At 38.0% G+C, this 24,333-nt stretch overlaps 1 long non-coding RNA gene across 3 annotated transcripts; it reads right to left on the bottom strand.

Annotated features, from left to right (window-relative positions):
• Positions 1-13,499: 13,499 nt before the first annotated feature.
• On the bottom strand, positions 13,500-22,476 carry LOC126626905 (uncharacterized). Of its 3 annotated transcripts, none has more exons than XR_007624811.1 (4): positions 21,640-22,476; positions 21,440-21,586; positions 21,187-21,266; positions 13,500-13,764 (listed from the first exon to the last, which is right to left on the bottom strand). It is a non-coding gene; the product is annotated as an uncharacterized LOC126626905 (long non-coding RNA). The 3 variants fall into 3 exon arrangements; XR_007624812.1 differs by having other exon boundaries at positions 21,480-21,586; XR_007624813.1 differs by having other exon boundaries at positions 21,520-22,476.
• Positions 22,477-24,333: the final 1,857 nt, after the last annotated feature.

Genomic DNA, 24,333 nt, shown 5'->3' with positions numbered 1-24,333 from the left:
TCTCTCACGTGATGAGACATAGTGAGTCTTGGAACGATTCAAAGGTTTCGCAACAAAAGGTCTATCTAGTTAACCTCCAAGATATTGCGGTGTTCCTTAATGGTAAAGACATAACCATGCGGGAACGTACCTTGTGTGATCAGATAGACGGTCTGATTCAGCGAATCCCACAAGGTAGGCATCATTCCGAAAATCAAGGGGGTGTGATCTATTCTGAGATGTATAGGGAATAAGCCCAAATCCGTAGTACGGAAAAAAATGTCTTTAACACCAAATTTGGTGGCGGAGTGTTAGGCGCAGTGCTGCTTTATGCCAAAAGATTATCAGCACATAAGATGTCTGATCTAGTGCATTTGAGCTAAGTACAACAAACGCCAATGGTACTTAGATATGGCTGCCTCACGTTCCAATATGGAACCTTATGCTTCATACCCTCCGTTAAAGGTCTCATTTGCATCTAGCATACATATGATCGGGATATACTCATACGTAACACCTTCTGGGTCTAGTTTGAGTGGTGGACCAGAATACCATCAAAACTAGCTCGAAACTTCAGGTCGAGGTAATGTCAAGTTCTCCCAAGATCATTCACCTTATAGTCCGACATGCGAGTTAATTTGCTCAACTCTAGCAATTTTGGATTTTATACACGCAAGGGCATATATCCCTAATTGATCAAATATTCACTTAGACGGGTATACCACATCCGCCCAGATAGTTCTGCATCCGTAAAGTGAAGGCTTCTTGGGAATCAAGAGGATGTTCTTGTGGTCTAGAACTATTTGAATCAGTACATGTAAGTCATTTGAAAACTCCATGTAGGTTCATATCACGATCCCAGAGATACTACAACCACGTTTGTAATGCTGCAATCAATCAAATGGCGTATGAGAGAAACATTGCGCCACAAGGCGCCATATTGCACTATTTCATTCATCTCATTCGTCATAGATTAATTCTTTTAGTTGACCAATCAGTTCTACGTTGATATTAATCAACGGAACGCGGTTCGTTATCATCCCTTTTCATTTATGTCGGTACCATATAAATGAAACATCATTTATGATAATCTCATTCCAATTTCATATCTCATCCAAACTAGTATACTGGACCAAGAACTTTAGGTCTCGGGAGTAATCCGGATTTAATCTCATGAGATGAAAAGGTCTGAGACAGCGATCAAGGGGCGGATTCATTCGTGCCACGTTCCTCCTCTTTTGGGGAGGTGAATCCTCGAACCGAGTTATCTACCATGCTTCTGGCATAAGATAGATTGATTGGCTAGTCGCCAATGTACGAGGGTCGACCACAATTGTGGTTTTCCTACTTTCAGGACAAAGGTCTGAAGTACATTTGGTACACATCTTTGCAGGCACATTTGCAGCTGGTATATGTGATCTCGTCACTTTTTCTAGATCAGAGGAAGTGTCTGGTTAAACTCTGACGATCTAGACTGGGATCGATATGAGACATAGTGGGGATGTCCACGATAATTTGCGTCGTTCTTTAGGAATGGTGACATTCTTATCTCCCCCTAACGACGGGAAGACTGGCTCATAAAAGTGACAATCCGCAAAACGAGCGGTAAAGAGATCGCCTGTCAAAGGTTATTTAGTAACAATTATTAGAAGAAGAATCATAATCGACATAGATTTCCATCCTTCCCTGAGGACCCTTTTGTTCTTGTGTACGTAAGGGCGGCGCAAATGGCACATAGACCGCACAACCAAAGACGCGCAGATGCGATATGTCGGGTTCGTATCTGGTAACCAACTGACACGCGCTTTATAAGGTTGGGTCGTGACGGGCCTCAGGCGGACCAACATGGTTGCTTGCAATATTGCATGGCCCCAAGCAGAGGTCGGGAACTGTGGTACGTATGACCAGTCGACCACGCAATCATTTGAAGGCGTTTAATGAATACTTCTGCTGGGTCGTTCTGGGTATGAACATGGGACTGGATGTTCAACTTCAAAAAAACCTAATCGACATGCAATATCCATCGAGATTTAAAGTGTTCGATGTAAATGCCGATGTAAATTCTCCAACTTATCCAATCAAATAAAGTTGATCAGATAATCAGGGTGGTGAGCCCTGAGCTTGTTAATCTGAGCTACCAGTGTGGAGAATGCAACTTGTGGACAACAACCACACGTGTGACAAACGTGTAGAAGCATCAACCAATACTATAGAATATTTAAATGGTCCGTAGGGTGGTTGAATCTATCCACAAATGTCCCATTTGAATCCTTTGTAAAGAGATTGATGGTGCTAAGGTATAATACGTGTCCAGGTATGATTTCTTTACTTCTGGTAAAATGATGCCCAAAACGGCGCATCACGAATCATCCTAGATATCCCAAACGTACATCCATAGCGAAAATTCCTTAGGAATCGCGGGCTTCTGGCCGGCCATATAATGGGGCTGAATGGATGTAATCCATTCGTTAAGCGTTCCATCTTCTCTAGAATATGCATTTAACTATATCCGTAGGAAGTGCAAAAATGGTGATATGCCAAGGAATTTTTACTCCATTTTCTACATTGGTTTCGATATGGTAATAATACTCTCGAATATCCTTAAAGCTCAAAAGGGTGTTCTTCCGGAACGAAGTGAGTATAAGGTTTCCCTTTATGGTAAAGTTAATACCATTGGACAATATAGGGCAGTGTCATGCCCCACAATCAGGTTGGATAAGCCTGAAAGGTTGTCAGGGGATGATTAGGTATGAAGTTAGCATAGAACCAGACAACTAACTTCCCCACAAAACATACCTAAGCATGAGTTAATTGTAGTCACATGTGGTAATCTTCGTTAATTAACTCTTTTACATCCAAACACTAATCTTAAATCCGAGAACAAAATAAATTATTCACAAAATAAACCAAAAAAAAAAAAAAACAATGGGGTTCGGCCAATAGGCCGTCCATGTCAAATTTCGCTCTTCCAAATGTATTAGGTGGAGCAAAATGAGTCTTCACAAATGGACTACGAGAATTGTACCTATTCATGGACGTAACAGTTTCAATCATGTTTTGCTTCAGGCAAAAATTCATCTTTGCATGATTTGAAACAGTCCATAATGGATTTGAAGAGTCATGGAGTCCTCAGCAGGGAGGTACTTCCATTGGATATGCTTCAGGCATAATTCTTTGAATAAGGATCATGGCAGATGCTTATTCACGTCTTGTATCCACATAAAGTAGTTTACTATTCGAAACTTCCAAGTCAGTGAAATCGAACTTGTTACGGTTCGACAATACGCTGAATGGAGGAAACAAGAATGTGAGTGGTGTTTTAGGAAATAAAATTGCCATAAACAACAAATTTAGAACATTCAGGTTCTAAGACATGGTTTGGTTTAAACGGATTTAAGCATGGAGAACTTTGGGTCTCAACATGAGTGTTGCGCATTAAGAAACTTCAGGTTCATATGACACTTTTCCGAAACTTCGGGTTCGGAAGTATGAACTTTTAAGTTCATAATACCTGTAGACAAACACAAATATATATGCAAGCAAATATACAACAAGGATATATAAAGATATAACTTCAGGTTTATAATTATAATTGAATTAATTTATTTGGACTTCGGGCCAAATTAAAATGTGGGTGAAAAAAAAATATAAAACCCATTGGGCCTAAAAATAATTAGGCAGATAAAATGTGGGGCCCAATAGAAAAATTAAGTCCACAGGGTGGCGTAAACAAATGGGTGTCGTGTGACCTAGGCCCAAAATGGGGCTAGGGTGTCTCGGGTGGGACTGCAGGCCCACGGGGACAGTATGGGGTTGGGCTGCTGCGGGCAGCCCCCTTAAATTTTTTTTTTTCACACAAAGGGCTGCATCAAGCACACCCAAAAGAAAAAAAAAATCCCTTTTTTCGGGCTGGGCCACTGCAAGCGAGCCCAGAAACAAACAAATTTTTTTTTCTTATTTTTTCGCACGGGTTGGCCCGTGACATCTCAAAACAGCAGCAGGCCCAAAGGCGCTGATGCAGGCCAAGGGACAAGAGCCCACTAGGGCTCGGGTTTTGGGATCCAAGACACCCCAGCGGCGCTGCGTGTCGGAATCGAACCGGGGGGATGCCGGCGTCGCTTCGAGCGACTGTCCTCGGGGGTTTAAGGCATGGTGAAACATGTGGGTTCAACTGGGAATCGTAGTTGTAGACAGCGACCTTTGGTTTCGACGTCGGGGGATCCGAGAACCATCGGGGTTCAAAGAACCCGGCGGTGTTCATTGAGCTTTCTGAAAAAAAAACCCATCGTCTTCGACGATGGCTATGTCCCAATCACAACTGCAGGTGTGAGTACCCAGTAATAACGGTGAAGCCGTGGCCGACTTCGGGTGGCACCGTGGGTTAGGGTTTGATGCCAAAGGCATCTTTCAGATTGGAGCAAGGGTTTTGCGCCGGTGCTTCGCATCCTATTGTGGGCTCGCGTGAGCCCAGTGATGTCGGGGTCACGGGGAAGAAACCCTAGGTTTCTTGAAAAATTCTAATAGAATTTAATTCAATTATATGCATATGAAATTCAATATATATTTCAATGAATCACATATTTACGTTGATGCATATGCAAATAATAGTTTCAATGCATGTACATATGTACGATTCAATTCATGGCAAATATCAAATTCACATAATTGCAGCAATTTTGGTTATGAGGCATACACAATTTATGTAGAATCTAAAATACGTTAAACGTAAAGTTGGGTCATGTATCATGGTGAATGTTCATGCTATCAGGGCTTCAAAAATATCGAGTTAAAAGCCGTTGTTTTGGAAGAACCTGATTGCGTGATTATATGAATGAACTGGTTTGATGCAGAAAAATTATTTCTTCAATTTCGGCTTTCATCTTCAAGCTTGTATCACGTTCAACATAAGAAGAAAAATAAATTGAATCAATAACAATATATGAATTCAATAAAATCAAGATTTAATCAATTAAAAATAATTGAAACGTAATACTCCCCTGATTCTAGACGATTAAATTCTCTTTAAATTCTTCTAAGCACAACGTGAAGAGCGTGCTGATAACGTGTTGTGGCCTATATTTTACAGAGATGTGCGGCAAAGAGAAGAAGAGAGATTGGAGAATAGACTTGAGGAATTGTGTGTTAATTCCTCAGTCCTTGTGCCTTTATTTATAGTAATTAAGAGGAGAGAAACTTGCTTTCCAAGTAATACAAAGTATATTAGGAAAGATCTTCTAGATCCCAAAGGATTCCTACTTTATCTCTACTTAGGATTTACACAATCACATATTGATAAGAACATATGTCACAACAAAGAAGAGTTTTTCGTCTTACTGAATAAAGTTTGATAATTATTTAAGGAATAATGGATATTAATTTTTAAATCAAATTTGCAGACCAAATGATATATCACCAATAAGAAACAAGCACGTTAATCGACACTTGGTTAATAATCCAAGAGTAATGCTAGAGAGACCGAAATTGTAAATCAATTTTTTTGCAAACCAAATTATGTCTCATCAATAAGAAATAAACACGTTAATCAACGTTTAAGTAATAATCTAATCATCAACAACCACATCATTTAGTTTGCAAATTTGGTTTAAATTTTTTTGTCTCCCTAACATTATCCATTATCCAATAATCTACAACCACATCGTTTGATTTGCAAATTTGGTTTAAAAAATTTGGTCTCATTAGGATTACCCATATTTCAAAGTCAGAAGCTGAAGGTATTTCCTAAATTTCATATTTTAGTTAATATATTTTACATTTTGAGGTGTGAAATTCAAATCCAAGTGTTTAATCAACATTTCGAGATGTGAGATTCAAACTCGAGTATTGTAGCATAGAAGTATAGCAGCAGTCCACATGAAACCACGTAAGTGCACACTCGACCGAATTTTGAACCTTTTTCTGATTGGCCGGAATTTCGCGAGATATTTTCGGTCGGAGCTCCACATGATTACGACTGCGCCGCGACCAAATCCAGAAGTTGTTGGACGACGTAGTATTATTTCTTTCTAGTTCTGGATGTATCCAGAGAAGTATGGGGGATTACCATTTGTTTTTTGGTGGGGCATCGACCTCCATTCGTCCATTGCGCCCCGACAAAAGACATGAACTTGCATGGACTTGGACGTCCTATTATTACAACCACCAATTTTCTAATTTAACCCATAATTTCATTCCTCCAAAATATTTCCATCAAGCGTCCAACTTTCACTGGAGATCTTCTTTTGGCCGGGCACATCTGATGAGTGAAAGAAAAATCTTACCCATACTTTGCACATTGAATATTTTTTTCTTGTTGTGAGTTTGAATAGTTTAAAATATAAATAACAAATGATGAGTTTTATTCTTATGCATGACATGATGTAATTGGTGTTATTAATGTAAGGATAATAATATTTACATATTCGTTTTTACCTCTCACACACTCTTGTTAAATTTTTATCATCAATCTTCTTCAACTGTTTGATTCGACGGCTAAAAATTGAGATGATAATGTGAGAAGTAAAAATAAGCATGTGGATAACATTACCCTTAATGTAATTAAACTTGACATTTATACTCATGTAGTATGAAAATCTATTTTTCTTAGATCTTAAGTATATTCCTCTGAATAAATTGCCAGGGAACTCGTCCCAAACCGAGTCTGAAAGGACTCTTCGCCCACGAAATACTCCTTCATTTGATCATGCTAGTAATTATGGGTCCCACTATCAATTTAAATTATGGAACCCGTAATTAGCATTAACGTTCGAAGTACTATTACATGAAAGGAGAGTTCTTCCACACTCGCTTGGGGCGAGTTCCTTAGCATTTCCCTTTCTTTTGTCGTTGTGAGGGAGATTTTTCAGTGTAATCGGCATACGAGATGGTGCACTACGTGTCATTATACAAATTGTGGGATATGTGTGTTAAAATGTTAATAACTTAAAAAATAAAATTTATTACCACTTACATAAAAACATGTGATTTACCACTCGTCTTCCCGTCACATCTAAAAATTTCTCACGATGAGGTGGCTCACCGACTTGCCAGGTTTGTTCTAAACATCAATCACAATAATTTGAAAGGAGTTTCTTTCTGACATCATTCAGGACGTTCTTCTCCAAAATTCTAAGTTGTTGTCATTTTTCTATCGATTCTCTTTAAAAAAAAATAATGCAAAAGCATGTAACTATTTTGAGATTTTATGACTTACTCGCGCATATGATGCTTGTGTAAACTGTTGGAAACTATTAGTATTAGGTTTACTTTAATATTTGGTTTTTTGGGCTTAACCTGTTAGCTTTAGGGTTTTGGTTTTTTACCTTTTAAGATTAGAGTTAGTTTATTATAAATAACATGTTTGTTATTCAATCGATAATAAGTTAATTACAATGTAACTTCTTCGATTCATGTAGCATTTTTGGCAATACTATCTAAAATTTTATATTCAATTAGTTCGTTGCATACTCTGATATTCAACTTGGTATTAGAGCAAGTTAAATCCTTCGGGAATTAATTTGTTTTGGGGTTGATATCGATTTGTTTGTTTGTTCAGTATCAGTTTTGTATTAGTTAGTTTTTTTTTTTTTTTTTTTTAAAACAAAAGAAAAAAAGTTGAATCTATTTACTTGGGAGGCATACCGCGCAAAACCCAGAACCCAAAATCGTTGCGACTTTTCGCAGTTTGTTATCTGCCAGAACCCAAACCTGTACCGGAGCTGCCGTTTGCACTCATTCACATTTCGTCAAATTTTCTATAGTCACCACGACACTGTCGCACCTAAAACCTCGCACGCCTTCTGTCCTCGATGCCCTGAACCACCACTGTTGTTGAACCGCTGCTGCTCAGACCCGTTCGAATCCTTCATGAGTTCGAGACCACCGCCACACCCGATCGATTCCACTTATACCCAAGATCGGCATCACCATCGCATAACCAGAACTACCCTTGTTGTCGTCGCAACCGCCTCACATCTCTGTTTGAACCATCGCAACCAGACCCTTACATCCACCAGTCTGATCCGCTTGCCTTGACCTGTAACTAGAAGTCCAAAAATTCTCGCCGATCCTACCCGCTGCCATTGACCAAGGTTCTAAAAGGCGCTAGGCGTAGTCAGGCTGCGGGATGAGGCCTAGTGCCTAGGCGACTAGGCGGGCGCCTAGGCGGACTAGGCGTATTTAAGTAAATCTATTATATTTCGTTTAAATAAGTGTCTGCTTATACTTAAGACATATATAATTTCATCACAAACTACAATATAGAATGACATATCTAATGAAGTATTGGAACATAATGAAAACATGAGGACAAACATATAATGTGTGTTCATTTAAGTATGTAACAAGTCTTTTACAATTTATTGAAAAAAATAAAATGCAAAATGAAAGTTACGTATTTTCTGTCTAAGTAAGTCACAATCTAGGTGAGTGCCTATACGGTTTCAAACGGGCTAGGTGAGTGTTTAGGCGGCCACCTTAATAGGTTTAGGCGCAATTTCTTAATCTTCAAAAGCCTAGGCATTAATCGGGGCAATGACTAACTGCCTAACGCCTAGACGGGATCTAAACGGAGATTTTTAGAATAGAACCATTTACTGAACCACGATTGTTGCATTCCATGGTTTGCATGATCGGGGAGAAGACCCCCACCAATAAAAAAAGGGAAAAAAATAGGAAAAAGAAAAATGAAAAGAGAAGGAAAAAAAAAAAGAGGTTTCTTTATGAGATAGGCCCACACGGGCAAGGAGAAAAATTGTTAGTTTTTGAGTTTCTAAGAGGCCCACACAGGCAACGTGGCCTGTTGTTGAAATCTTCCGTTGTTGGTGTTGGTTTGTTTGGGATTTTTTTATAACTGTCACTTGAGTGATTGGACCTGTGACCATTCGAGTGATAGTATTTTGTTTTAGTTTGTTCATGCACTTGGGATATGGAAATCTCTTCCGTTTAGTGACAGAAGCACTTATATGCTTATTCCGCCAGTTTGCCAATCAAGTTCGTCAGTTCGCCTAACAGAGCCAGTCCGCCCAATGGAGCCAGTCTGCATCTACTTGTTTAAAACTCGAACAAGCTAGTATTTTTTTATAGTTATAACCCGCCTGAAACCAACCAAATTTCAACTCGTTCATTGATTGAGTTTAGTTAGACTGATCATTTACTCGTCCATCCCAACCCAACCCAACTCGATTAACCAAATCATATCTAACCAGATTGTAACTTATATCAATTAATTCTCATACTACACCCAAGTTGGCTAAGTCCAAAAGCCAACGCCATTTTCTAATATTTGTTTAAATTACCCTTTATAATTACTTAATCTTTTAGGAAATAAGAGGCTTTAATTAGTCAGCCCATATTTGTAGTCTCTAAATCCTAAAGCTTTATAGTAGATTGTTAATCTCCAAAACCTAATTTTGGTGTGTCTCAAAGCAGTTGCTCAACAACTTTGATTGATTCATGAAATTAAAGTTAACTAGCTTTGATGCCACTTAGCTTAATTTTTTTAGGAATTCTTGGTAACTAAGTTGTTACAGGATTAAGCTCAAAAAAGTTAGGCAACCTGAACCCAACCTAAGTAAACCCGAAACCAATTAAATCCGAGCTCAAATGAACCCGAATGAAACCCAACCCAAACCCAAGCCCGAATTATAAGGGTTGGGTTAGGATTGGATTGGATTGACCTTCCAACCAGCCCAAGTTGCACCCTTAATACCGTCTAATAAAATTTTATATTCAATTAGTTTGTTGCTTAATCTGATATTCAACAACATGTCAAATCCATTCTCAACTATTTGTTTTTCTTTTTGGAAAATTGAAAATATTCATTACCACGACAAAAGCCAAAGATTACATAGAAACCCAAAGAAAGGCTGACAAACAAACACACAGACAAACAAGAACAGAGAATTCTAGAAGACGTTGTCGTTGCTAACCCAGACGTCTAGTTGGAAATATTCTCAACTGGTCGTTAAAGTCAACATATTTCCTAGAAGGATAATGCTAGGGAGACTAAATTTTTTAAACTAAATGATGTGTCACCAATAAGAAACAATCATGTTAATCGACACTTAATTAATAATCCAAATCATCTACAACCACATCATTTAGTTTGCAAATTTGGTTAAAAATTTTAATCTCTCTAGTATTACTCTTCCTAGAAATTGAACTCCATAATATCCAATACATGCTCGAAAATAAATAATAAAAACTTTCAAGATCTAACTTACAAACATCACATGATCATGAGGATAATGGAAGACTAGACAATGTGTAGACATCCAAATCGTCGGAGCGAGGGTTTTTACCGCCGAGGCATAAATCAAAATTTTCGTTAATCATTGTATAGAGGCGACTTTGCAAGTGAAAGAGTCGGCATCGCGTGATTCGGTTGCTGCCGTCGGGAGTTCCAACTCTCTCAACCTTGAATAATGTGCACTTCCAATCGTCTCCATTTTCATTTCGGTCGATAGCCGCGGCTAGGATTGGCCTGTTTTGGTCCACCCTTCTAAAGTAGTTGCCTCTGTAGGAGCATTTGATATGCACATAATTCTGGTCAGCGTAGTCCTTATTGTTTGGCTTCTCGGTGGTGAACTTTATGAACCGGCTGTCAGAATTTTCTTCAGAAAAGCGGAGAATCCCATCAGTGCCGCTTTCTACATCAGATTGGTAGCGCAAATATTTGTTGTTGGTGTTTGCTTTCAGAACAAAGGAGCTTAGTGAATTTTCCTCTGTCACTACGCCGAGGCACGATTCGAACTTTCCTTCAGTAATTGGCCTTACATAGAGCCCGCTTTGCACGTGGACTAATCGGACTTTGTCGTTGTCGTGGTATTCTTTTCCGGAAGGCACAAGCTTGAACAATGTGCACGTCGGTTCGTTTCTGTCTTCAACTGGTTGCTCGGCCGCGGCCAGGATCCATGGCGTTCCTTTCTCCGGCGCCTTTATCAAGTATTTGCGGTTGGAAGAACATTTGATATGCACGTACTCCGGATTGGTGTTTGACATCTCCACCAGGAACCTTGCGTCCTCGCCGTTCTGATCATTTCTGGAGAACTGGAGAATCCCATGAAGATTTTCGATAGGTTCAGGTATGTGCCTCAAGTACAAGCTGCTCTCGTTTGATTTCAGCGCATAAAATTCCATCCTCTAAACTCCAATGATCTCTCTCTCAAATTTTGACGTGATTTTCTAGCTTGCTAATGCTTGCTCCTTAGCTCCAACTTAACCTGGTATATATCATATTTTAGAGCCAGTACAATCCCCCATGCGATGCAACCGTCTATTTCTCTTGCTATTTTTTATTGATAGTTGCGTTTTAACAATTCAACTATTCAATAATTTTTATATATTTAATGACTCATTAAAAGTATGACTTGTTCACCGACATTTCAACTTGTATTATGTTTTTTTTATCAACTAGAATTATGTTAAAATTTCTTAATTTAACTTGTTATTTTTTAGAATATGAATGTTACGTAAAAATAAACTAAAAAAAATCATGCGTGCGCTTTATAAAAAGTTAGCCTCTTCATATTTTTAGTATAAAATGTATACATTGTTCGAAATCTCACGTCAGGAGTTTGACAAAACCGTTTACAACTTATAATTACATAGTACCGTTCATAAATACGCACTCATGCTGGACAAGTAAGTAAATATATAATTAAGTTGGGAATATTATTAGTGTAAGATTGATCGCCAATCCCTGATTCTGCAAAACCTCCATTAGACCAATGTCCAGAAGTTAATGACGTATAAAATTGTGACGTAGCTAACATGCAGTCGATAGTATAAAATTGTGACGTAGCTAACATGCAGTCGATAGCTGAGTCATTGTATAAACTTTCAACATTACAATTGGAAGCTGTCAAGTTTGATTGACTCTGAGGCACATCTAAAAGTATCCTCTTAGCTATTCTCTCACAACATTTCCTCAATTATCTAGCAACTTGCAAATAATTAATCATGTGCAAACACACACACACATATATAAATGTGTACTTTTAATGTCTGGCATGCACTTAGGAATTAATTAAGGAAGAAAGAAAACACTAAGAAAAGACTAATGAGTTCTATAAAAAAAAGACTAATGGGTTCAAGCACAGAACGAAAACATTAAGAAAAGACTATTGAGTTCTAAAAAGAGAGACTAACTGTAAAGGTATTCAATCAATATTTTAAAGTGATTATTTGAAATTCAACGTGTCACATCCCGGTCCGGGGCCTCATCACATTCTGAGCTCGACTCCATCGTAGCACGATATTGTTCGTTTAGAGTCAGTACAAACCCCCATGCGATGCAACCGTCTATTTCTCTTGCTATTTTTTTATTGGTAGTTACGTTTTAACAATTCAATAATTTTTATATTTTAATGACTCATTAAAAGTATGACTTGTTCATTGACATTTCAACTCGTATTATGTTTTTTTATCAACTAGAATTATGTTCAAATTTCTTAATTTAACTCGTTATTTTTGAGAGTATGAATGTTACGTAAAAAATAAATAAAAAAATCATGTGTGTGCTTTATAAAAAGTTAGCCTCTTCATATTTTTAGTATAAAATGCATACATTGTTTGAAATCTCACGTCCGGAGTTTGACAAAACCGTTTACAACTTCTAATTACATAGTACCGTTCATAAATACGCACTCATGCTGGACAAGTAAGTAAATATATAATTAAGTTGGAAATAATATTAGTGTAAAATTGATCACCAATCCCTGATTCTGCAAAACCTCCATTAGACCAATTTCCAGAAGGTTAATGATGTATAAAATTGTGACGTAGCTAACATGCAGTCGATAGCTGAGTCATTGTATAAACTTTCAATATTACAATTGGAAGCTGTCAAGTTTGATTGACTCTGAGGCACATCTAAAAGTATCCTCTTAGCTGTTCTCTCACAACATTTCCTCAATTATCTAGCAACTTGCAAATAATTAATCATGTGCAAACACACACATATATAAATGTGTACTTTTAATGTCTGGCATGCACTTAGGAATTAATTAAGGAAGAAAGAAAACATTAAGAAAAGACTAATGAGTTCTATAAAAAAAAGACTAATGGGTTCAAGCAGAAAGAAAACATTAAGAAAAGACTATTGAGTTCTAAAAAAAAAAAAGACTAACTGTACAGGTATTCAATCAATATTTTATAGTGATTATTTGAAATTCGACGTGTCACATTTCGGCCCCGGGCCCCATCACATCCCAGACTCGACTTCATCGTAGCACGATATTGTCCGCTTTGGGCCCCGACCACGCCCTAACGGTTTTGTTTCTGGGAACTCACACGAAAACTTCTCAGTGGGTCACCTGATAGGTGCATATTTATGCAACTTAGTTATCTTGTTTCTTGTCATTTACTTAGTTTAATTCTAGTTATTTTAGTACTTTAAGCTATTTTCGTGTGTTTGTAGGTTCAAATAACAAAGTTGGCAACAAAGTGCTATTTGGAGCATTTTTGGGCCAAGATTGGATAGTGCAAGCCTGAAGACATGAGGATGGACGTTTTTGAAGATTTGAAGGCTAGAAATCAGCATGTGTGTGTGCAAGTGTGTTGACCTACAACTCCAAACATCCATTCACTACACCCATTACATCCACTCATTACCAAACATCCATCCACTACACCCATTACATCCACTCATTACCAAACACCCATCCACTACACCCATTACATCCACTCATTACCAAACATCTACCCATTACACCCATTACATCCACTCATTACCAAACATCCATCCACTACACCCATTACATTCAGTCATTACCAAACATCCACCCACTACACCCATTACATCCACTCATTACCAAACACTCATCCACTACACCCATTACATCCACTCATTACCAAACATTCATCCACTACACCCATTACATTCACTTATTACCAAACATCCATCCACTACACCCATTACTTCCACTCATTACCACAACATACACCACTACCATCTTAATTAGATGGTGGTCCTCTCCCTAGCCTATAAATACATCCACCATTCACCATAACAAGGAGGAGAAAAAGATCCATCAAAAGACACTACATTCACATCTCACAACTCCATACACTTACACTTTCATTCCTTGGCCGAGATAGGACAATCCACCCATCCACCATTCACCATAACTCACCTATATCCATTCACCACCATAATTTACCACTCATCCATCAAACCACACTTTGTGCCGCAACAAAGAGAAGAATGAGGACCCTTGGACGTGCTTGCCATTCAAGTTGGATTGTTGGAGCGTTTTTAGGTGTTTTCATTCTTTTGTTTTCAATGTCTAAATTTGTTTATTTTTGCTTTGTGAGTATGAGGAAATAAACCCCCCTTAGCTAGGGGGAATTCGAAACCATGTTCATGCTTGCAATATGATTTGATTACCTTCAGTTGTGATTTCATAAGTTGTGAATTCAATTTGTTTAACTGCTTGATTGATAACTTATTCGTGTATGTTTATTACGAGTCACACTTAGTTTGCATGCATGAATATGATGCTAGAGTATAAGGGAGTTTCACCTAATAGTTACAAACTTATATTCACAAGTAGTGGATGTCGCTTATAAACGATCGCGTTAAATAAATTTTTGGCAAGAGTTTCATGCTCATCATAGTAACGAATGCCTCGTCAATACTTATAGTTTTCATAATGCTTAATGATCTTTGATTGTATCTTTATTGTGCTGTTCACGTAAAGAATTTTTGAAGAATACTTGAATTGTTGTATGCGTTTTCCCATCCAATTCAATAACTTAAGAAGAACTTGAAGGTTAATTTAAGCGGACTTAATTAACCTGGGGTGTTGAGTTTCATGATTGATCGAAAGAACAACTGAAAATTGGTTTATGTGCAAGTATGTCATGTGTGGAGAAGAACCTCCTAGCTAGCCTTCCATCCATTCAATTTACTCAAATTTGTGCAGATTTTATTAGTTCTTTAATTTACTTGTTTTGTTTTCAAATTTGTCAAAACCAAAACCCCCTTTACTTTAAAGTGTTTTATTAGTCAAAATCTGTTTTGATTTGTGTTTTTAGGTGTCCCAAAAGTGTGTTAGAGTCCAAATTTGCCCAGTTTGTGTTTTTAGGCAGATTTGAGCGTTTTTAGCTTGTTTTGACTCATTTGAGTTTGTTTTAAGTTCTTTGAGTCTAGTTTAGTGTTTTTAACTTTGTTTATATGTTTTTAAGTCAGTTTAGAGGTTTTAGCAAGCCCTCCTAATCCCCGGTTTAGAACGATCCCTACTTGCATTTATACTACAATTTGACAATAAGAGGGTTTAATTTGTGTGTTAAGTTAATTTTCGCATCAAATTTTTGGCGCCGTTGCCGAGGATTAGCAACTTTGCTAATCCCCCGTTGTTTCTTTTTCATGTTTTTTGTTTTAGTTACTGACTTTGTTTCTGTGTCTTTTATTTTTACTTGTGATATTTGATTTAGTTTTGTTTCCTTGATTTTAGGGACTAGAGAAGTAAGACATGGATTTTGCTACCATTCAAGTTCAATTGGCGAAACTTACTTCTCAATTGTCACAATATGCCGAAAGGACCACAATGCAAAGTGTCCCTACATGTGGTGTGTCCTATGGGCAAGGATATCCAACTCATCAATGTTCTCAATTCACTGCAAATGAAGATGCATGGGGTTATCAAAGCCATAGCCAATCATGGGACAACATGTTTTCCAACGCTTACAATTCGGATTGGAGAGATTATTCAGATTACATGTGTGGAGAACCGCAACAATTCCAACAAGATGGATATTGGCAGCAAGAAGATGAGTTCTATCACTGGCCATATGAACCATCACAACCACCACAACAATCTGCCCAATTCAATTTAGGTACATCTTTAGATAATGATATGTTTAATAAGTTACTCACTTCTTTGAACCAGGATGTAGAAAACCGAAACAAAGAGGTGCAAAATCAAGCCAAGAAGACGAGCGAATTGGAAAAGCAATTTGGGCAGATTATGGAGTTCACGGCACAAATTCAAGAGCAAAGTGAATTCTCCAACTCAACTGTTGAAAATTTAAAGGAAGATTTTGAAATTCATGATGCTATGACTTTGGGAAGTGCTATGGAGGTTGGAGGTGAACCCAAGGCATCCAAACCAAGCCAAAACATGGATGAACAACTGTTGCTTGAAGAAGAGGAGAATAACAAGGCCACGGCAAGGGAAGAACCACCCTTGCCGCAGCCCCATATGCCATCTATGTCGTTCACTACAACCAAGGTAAGCCTAAATTCAATTTGTCCTGACCCCGTTTCACCAAATGTCCTTATTCCTTGCAGGATCATGCAATCCAAGAAAGAAAAGGGTGAGAAAGGCATCTTCGAAACCTTTCCAACGAATCAAGAGCAAAAAGTGGATGGGGAATGTCTAGAATTCATCAAAGAAGATACACTTGAGACGAAAATTCTCAAAGAAGTTGGATTTTATGACACGGGACAAGTCATAACTCTCAAAACACCAAATCTGGACAAGTCCCATATCCCTGCAACCTTTAAAGATGTGGTGTTTGTAATTGAGTTTGTGTTGGAGCAAGCAAGTAAGCCATCTTCTCCAACTTCGATTTTATTATATACTAACTTGCTGATTTTGATGATTCAGGCACCTACACTAGAATTTAAATCATTGCCGGATCACGTCAAGTATCACCTTCCATTCAAGGATCAACTCCATGCCGTAGGCCCTATCCAAGTTTAGAAGGAAGTATCGTCCGGCTGGAAGACGTTAAAACAAGCGCTTCTTGGGAGGCAACCCATGTATTCAAATAAGGAAGATTTTTGAATTGCTCCACAATCATTTTTGCGTTTCTAAAAACCTTCCCTTATCTGTAGTTTTATTTTGCCATGATTGTCATTTTTATTTGTTACTTGTTTAATTGTTTTTGGTGTGGGTTTATTTTTGAAACATTGACAGTTATGCAAGGTATTTTTACATTCATAAAAAAGAAAGGAACATTAAGTAGATAAATACAAGAGGGAGCCTTCACAAAGGCTGCTTAGGAGAAGTCTCAGTAGTCGGCGGAGCCTCAGCAGTCAGCAGAGCCCCAGAAGGAGGAGGCATCGACGGTTGATCATTTGGAGCTTCATTACGCGATATAGCCCCAGAAGACGAAGGCAAATGCTGTTGGAACAAACCCACAAACCTCTGATGATCAAGTAAAATCTGACCATCAGATTCCTGCATCTGGTCAATTTTCCTCTTCATGTTTGTAGCATAGTTATGTGTGAGCCTGTGCAACTGTTTATTCTTATGCTTAAGCCCTCTAATCTCATGCTTGAGACTCATCACTTCAGCCGCCAATGATTCAACTTGACGGGTTCGGGCAAATAGGCGGTGGGCCATATTAGACACGGAACATGTGCACTGCACACTAAGAGCCAGAGAATCCTTAATAGCCAACTCATCAGACCGTTTGGCAAGTAGTCTGTTATCTTTGGGAGTGACAAGGTTCCTGGCCACCACTGCAGCTGTCATATCATTCTTCATCACCGAATCCCCAACGGTAAGGGGACCAGTAGGGGATATGAAGGATGGGCGCATATGTTGTCTGAAGAAGGCGGGATTGCCTCTTCACCAAGGTTCAAATCAAAACGACGGTCGGAGGGGCCATACATTTTCAGAGGTGTTAAAGAAAGAAGAGGTCGGACAAGTCAAGATCGTAGAAGTGCAAGAAGGGAGTTTTTACAGGCAAAAATTCAAGTGTGATTTGAACGTCCTGCGTACTTCTATAAAAATCAGCACGCGATGGGATTTTAGAGATCGAAGAGGCGAGCTCAGAAATCGAAGAGGCCAACTCAAAAATCAAAGAGGCGCTAGCTTTCTTAAAAGCTGGGCTTGCTAAAAAACCACGGCCAATCTTCTTTTCCAGATTTGTCCGCACTTGTCACATGCAACCTCTGCACTCGACGGAATTTCAGAGATTGAAGAGGCAATTCCAGATATCGGAGAGGCATCTGCTTTTCCAGACATGTCAGGATCTGCCACATGCAGAGTAAGCTTTGCGGAAATCACAGGCAGTTTGTCGAAGCGTTTTTCCATACGTGTCAACATCTGTCACATGCAGAGTCAGCTTTGCGGAAATCACGAGCAGTTTGTCGAAGTGCCGATTCCAGATATCGAAGAGGCACTTACTTTTCCAGACGTGTCAACGCCTGTCACATGCAAACTCAGCCTTGCGAAAATTACGGACAATCTGTCGAAGATCTCTTGTGAAGTAGATAGCACGTGAAGTTCACTATTAAATCATCCAACGGTTGCTGACAAAAGTGAAAGAATAGTAATGGTTATTAATTCATATAAATGTCACCCTTCACCCTTCATTGCAAGGCAGACATACATAACCCTTCTTCTTCTCCGATAATGCCTTTCCAACAAACCCTTTCGAGTCACTCAGTGTTCCTTATTTCTTGGGGTACCTTTGCAAACAACTCATCCAAAGCAAAAGTATTTCATATCATGAAGGTTGAAAGCAAGAGTATCTCATATCATGCTTTCTCCCTATCCTTCTCCTTGTCGTTGTTTTCATCTGCGGAACAAGGAGAAAGAGAGCAATCAGCCAGCACTTGGTATCAATCTTTCAATCTGGAATCGACTGCCTGGAACCCCTTCCTGATTGCTTACCTAGCCCTGCTCTCGAGTACTCATCTTCAACATCTTATGTTTCCTCTTCGTTTCCTCTTCGTCTACCACATCTGCCTGGGGAACAGATAAGGGAAGTGAAAATGATACCTCGAAGCATGTGGAGACAATGTGCTAATTCATCCTCAGCTAGGGAAAAGGAGAAAGAAAGCAAGAGGTGGGCACTTGGAAATATTGAAGAAAGAAACAGATTATCACCTCTACCTCGTGCCTGCTTGCCGTGCAGAAGAAACAAGCAGATAAGAATACAGACTACACAATCAAATCAACCCAGCAGAATGAGTATGATTTGAAACCAAGGAACTCTCCTCAGAATTTCGAACCAGTTCGAGATCAAAGCTGTGGAAAGACAACAAGATCATCTATCTCCAAAACCAGATTTGCGTTCTTAAACTCTAATCTGTTTGGTTTTTACTTTTCCATACTTGTAATGTTTATTCGTTGTTTGTTTAATTGTTTGCTTGTGTTTGTGTGAGTTTATGCTTGAAACATTGAGGACAATGTTCGATTTAAGTGTGGGGAGGTAACCAAGTTGTTTTGCATGAAATTCGTGGGAGTTTATCACCCATTACTTCTAGTGTTATTCCTTGCTGTTTTTAAGTGTTTTTATGCTGTTTTGGAGTGTTTTGACATGAAAATCTGAAAATTTCATAAAAATTTGAAAAATTGTTTTGAAAACCCCAAAAAAGTTGTTTTGTGTGTTTGTTTGTATCTTAGGGTATCTTCCAACACAATGATGAGGATTTGGTTTTTAATTACATGACTGTTAAAGAGAGTTATAAACATGGATGAAAATTTGATTTACTCTTTGGTGTATGCTTGGTTGTGGTTATAATTTATGTATTCACGTGCAATCATAAAGGAAAAATCAGTTTTTGTAACATGCTTGAAAGAATGAACTCAAATGAACGCTACAACCTTGTGAGACTTGAGCCTAAACGTTTATTTGGAGAGTTAAGAATCTGTGAATCATTGTTTTCTAAAGTTGTTGCATGATCTCATTATTCTTTGCTTGGTTGCTACTTAGAAGGCGTTTCATCATTTAGTTCCAAATGCTAGAACTTATGCCTATTTCTTTCAAAGCATGCTATTGATTTGCATAACACATATTCAAAGTGAAGTTGTGTAGTGACCACCAAAGCCAAATTGCCGTGCCCCTATTTCATTATGTGTTTAAGTTTAACCCCGTTGAGCCTTGTTAAGCCTATGTTCTTTGTTAACCCACACTATCCTTACCTAGCCTAGTGTTAGGACCATTCATACCTTTGTTCTTGAAGCATAGTAAAGCATGACTTAAAATGAATTCCTTTTGATCAATGTATTGCAGAAAACAAGTGTGGGGGAAGTGGTTCTTGTGTGTGTGTGCCAAAGTCTTTAATAAGGCACGGGTAGAAATGAAAAAGAAAAAAAAAATTCGTGAAGAAAAGAAAGAAAAAAAAAAGAAAAGTGTGAAAAGTATGAAAAAAGAGCTCTAAAGTGTTGTTTGTTAAAAAAGGGGTCCAAAACATTGAATTCGGCCCTAAGTGTTGCATGAATCTTCCCTTTGTATGTAAAAGTTGATTCTGCATTCTAAGGTGAATTCCAAGTGTCTATTTCATTGCTTTGCTTGCGATCACTTTAAGAACGTTTGTTATTCCTATCCTTTCTTTGTTAGCCATTACCTCCAAGCCCTGTTACAACCATTGACTTCAATCTTGAGTGTTATGTGTTTCAATATGTGGAGTTTGGAATTTGTATGAGCATATGGTGTCACTGATTCTCGCATCTAAGTAGTAGCGTTCCATTCATGAGATCATATCTAAACATACTTAATAACTCTAGAAAATTGCTTCATTTGTTATAACATATGTGAGTCCCAGTCTCTAGTGTAAGGTGTGTAGTCAGAAAATGTGTGTGAAAATAGAGAGTATCTTGTAAGGAATTGAGCAAATTCTCTAAGGCATGTTACTACATTCAAAACATTGTTTTAATTGGTTAATTGTGAACTAGTAAGTAGTGATTGTGATTAAGTTTGTGCTCACGTGTGAAGATAACCAAACTCTGTGGGAATGATGATTTTTAACATGTCATGTGCATTGGAAATCCCTGAGGCGAATGTTGGAAGGTTAGGTTGTGTTTTGTTTGTTTTGTTTTGTTTTGTTTCTTTTATTGTGCTCGAGGACTAGCAAAAGCTAAGTGTGGGGGAATTTGATAGGTGCATATTTATGCAACTTAGTTATCTTGTTTCTTGTCATTTACTTAATTTAATTCTAGTTATTTTAGTACTTTAAGCTATTTTCGTGTGTTTGTAGGTTCAAATAACAAAGTTGGCAACAAAGTGCTATTTTGAGCATTTTGGAGCATTTTTGGGCCAAGATTGGATAGTGCAAGCATGGAGACATGAGGATGGACGTTTTTGAAGATTTGAAGGCTAGAAATCAGCATGTGTGTGTGCAAGTGTGTTGCCTACAACTCCAAACATCCATCCACTACACCCATTACATCCACTCATTACCAAATATCCATCCACTACATCCATTACATCCACCATTACCAAACATCTACCCACTACACCCATTACATCCACCCATTACCAAACATCCATCCACTACACCCATTACATCCACCCATTACATCCACTCATTACCAAACATCCACCCACTACACCCATTACATCCACTCATTACCAAACATTCATCCACTACACCCATTACATCCACTCATTACCAAACAACCATCCACTACACCCATTACATCCACTCATTATCAAACATCCACCCACTACACCCATTACATCCACTCATTTCCAAACATCCATCCACTACACCCATTACATCCACTCATTACCAAACATCCATCCACTACACCCATTACATCCACTCATTACCAAACATCCATCCACTACACCCATTACATCCACTCATTACCAAACATCCATCCACTACACCCATTACATCCACTCATTACCAAACATCCACCCACTACACCCATTACATCCACTCATTACCAAACACTCATCCACTACACCCATTACATCCACTCATTACCAAACATCCATCCACTACACCCATTACATTCACTTATTACCAAACATCCATCCACTACACCCATTACTTCCACTCATTACCACAACATACACCACTACCATCTTAATTAGATGGTGGTCCTCTCCCTAGCCTATAAATACATCCACCCTTCACCATAACAAGGAGAAGAAAAAGATCCATCAAAAGACACTACATTCACATCTCACAACTCCATACACTTACACTTTCATTCCTTGGCCGAGATAGGACAATCCACCCATCCACCCTTCACCATAACTCACCTATATTCATCCACCACCATAATTTACCACTCATCCATCAAACCACACTTTGTGCCGCAACAAAGAGAAGAATGAGGACCCTTGGACGTGCTTGCCATTCAAGTTGGATTGTTGGAGCGTTTTTAGATGTTTTCATTCTTTTGTTTTCAATGTCTAAATTTGTTTATTTTTGCTTTGTGTGTATGAGGAACTAAACCCCCCTTAGCTAGGGGGAATTCGAAACCATGTTCATGCTTGCAATATGATTTGATTACCTTCAGTTGTGATTTCATAAGTTGTGAATTCAATTTGTTTAACTGCTTGATTGATAACTTATTCGTGTATGTTTATTAAGAGTGCACACTTAGTTTGCATGCATGAATATGATGCTAGAGTATAAGGGAGTTTCACCTAATAGTTACAAACTTATATTCACAAGTAGTGGATGTCGCTTATAAACGATCGCGTTAAATAAATTCTTGGCAGGAGTTTCATGCTCATCATAGTAACGAATGCCTCGTCAATACTTATAGTTTTCATAATGCTTAATGATCTTTGATTGTATCTTTATTGTACTGTTCACGTAAAGAACTTTTGAAGAATGCTTGAATTGTTGTATGCACTTTCCCATCCAATTCAATAACTTAAGGAAAACTTGAAGGTTAATTTAAGCGGACTTAATTAACATGGGGTGTTGAGTTTCATGATTGATCGAAAGAACAACTGAAAATTGGTTTATGTGCAAGTATGTCATGTATGGAGAAGAACCTCCTAGCTAGCATTCCATCCATTCAATTTACTCAAATTCGTGCAGATTTCATTAGTTCTTTAATTTATTTGTTTTGTTTTCAAATTCGTCAAAACCAAAACCCTCTTTACTTTAAAGTGTTTTATTAGTCAAAATCTGTTTTGATTTGTGTTTTTAGGTGTCCCAAAATTGTGTTAGAGTCCAAATCTGCCCAGTTTGTGTTTTTAGGCAGATTTGAGCGTTTTTAGCTTGTTTTGAGTCATTTGAGTTTGTTTTAAGTTCTTTGAGTCTAGTTTAGTGTTTTTAACTTTGTTTATATGTTTTTAAGTCAGTTTAGAGGTTTTAGCAAGCCCTCATAATCCCCGGTTTAGAACGATCCCTACTTGCATTTATACTACAATTTGACAACAAGAGGGTTTAATTTGTGTGTTAAGTTAATTTTCGCATCATCACCCATCTTGGGATTGCTCTCGCGCGAACTCACTTAACTTCAGAGTTCCGATGGAACCCGAAGCCAATGAGCTCCCAAAAGACCTCGTGCTAGGTAGAGATGAGAATATACATATAAGGCTTACATGATCCACTCCCTTGGGTGATGTGGGATGTTACAATCCACCCCCCTTAGGGGCCTGACGTCCTCATCGGCATACTTCCTGCCAGGGATTGGTTCTGATACCAAATTTTCACATTATGGCCCGAACCCCCACCACATCCCGGGCTCGACTCCACCATAGCACGATATTGTCCGCTTTGAGCCCTGACCACGCCCTCACGGTTTTGTTTCTGGGAACTCACACGAAAATTTCTCAGTGGGTCACCCATCCTGGGATTGCTCTCGCGCAAACTTGCTTAATTTCGGTGTTCCGATGGAACTCGAAGCCAATGAGCTTCTAAAATACCTTGTTCTATGTAGATATGAGAATATACATATAAGGCTTACATGATCCACTCCCTTAGGCGATGTGGGATGTTGCACAATGTGTATTCAATTAGAATTTAAGATAATTTATTAAAATATTTAAAAATGCGGGTCTATTCAATAAAAACTTTAAATAACTTTATAACACTCCACGTGTATTCAATTAATAATTTATTTGAAAGAATTTAAAAAGTTGAGGAATTTGAGAAAATTTGAGAGATTTCATATCATTCACATTCACAAATCTCAACTCCCTTCTGAGATTTCGAGGGAATTGAATCAAAATTTCACATAGAATCTCTACTAATAAATTAAATTCTATCAAAATCCATAGATTTTATAAATCCATTAAAATCTTTCAAAATCTCAATTGAATACACACCCCTAATGATGGACAAGTTGTTTGTCAACTTTACTAAATTAAGAACATTTTAAATGGGTATTCAATTGGGGTTTTGAGAGATTTTAACTCTTTTTACAAATTCAAGGGTATTCAATCAGAATTTTAGTGATTATTTGAAAGTCTAGGTGTATTCAATCATGATTTTAAATGAGTTTTTAACATCCTAGGTCGATTTAATTAGAAACTAATTTTTTAAAATTTTTAAAAATTGGGGAATTCGACAGAATTTAAGAGATTTCGTAATATATTTTAAGCATTCTCAAATTTGATATCTCTCTCCTGGGAATTTGAGGAATCAAAATCTATATATTTATAAATCTATTAAAATCTCTCAAAATTTTAATTCAATAT

Source organism: Malus sylvestris, chromosome 6 (genome assembly GCF_916048215.2).
Source record: "Malus sylvestris chromosome 6, drMalSylv7.2, whole genome shotgun sequence".
Taxonomy (NCBI): Eukaryota; Viridiplantae; Streptophyta; class Magnoliopsida; order Rosales; family Rosaceae; genus Malus; species Malus sylvestris.
This window is presented reverse-complemented; position numbering and strand designations above follow the sequence as displayed.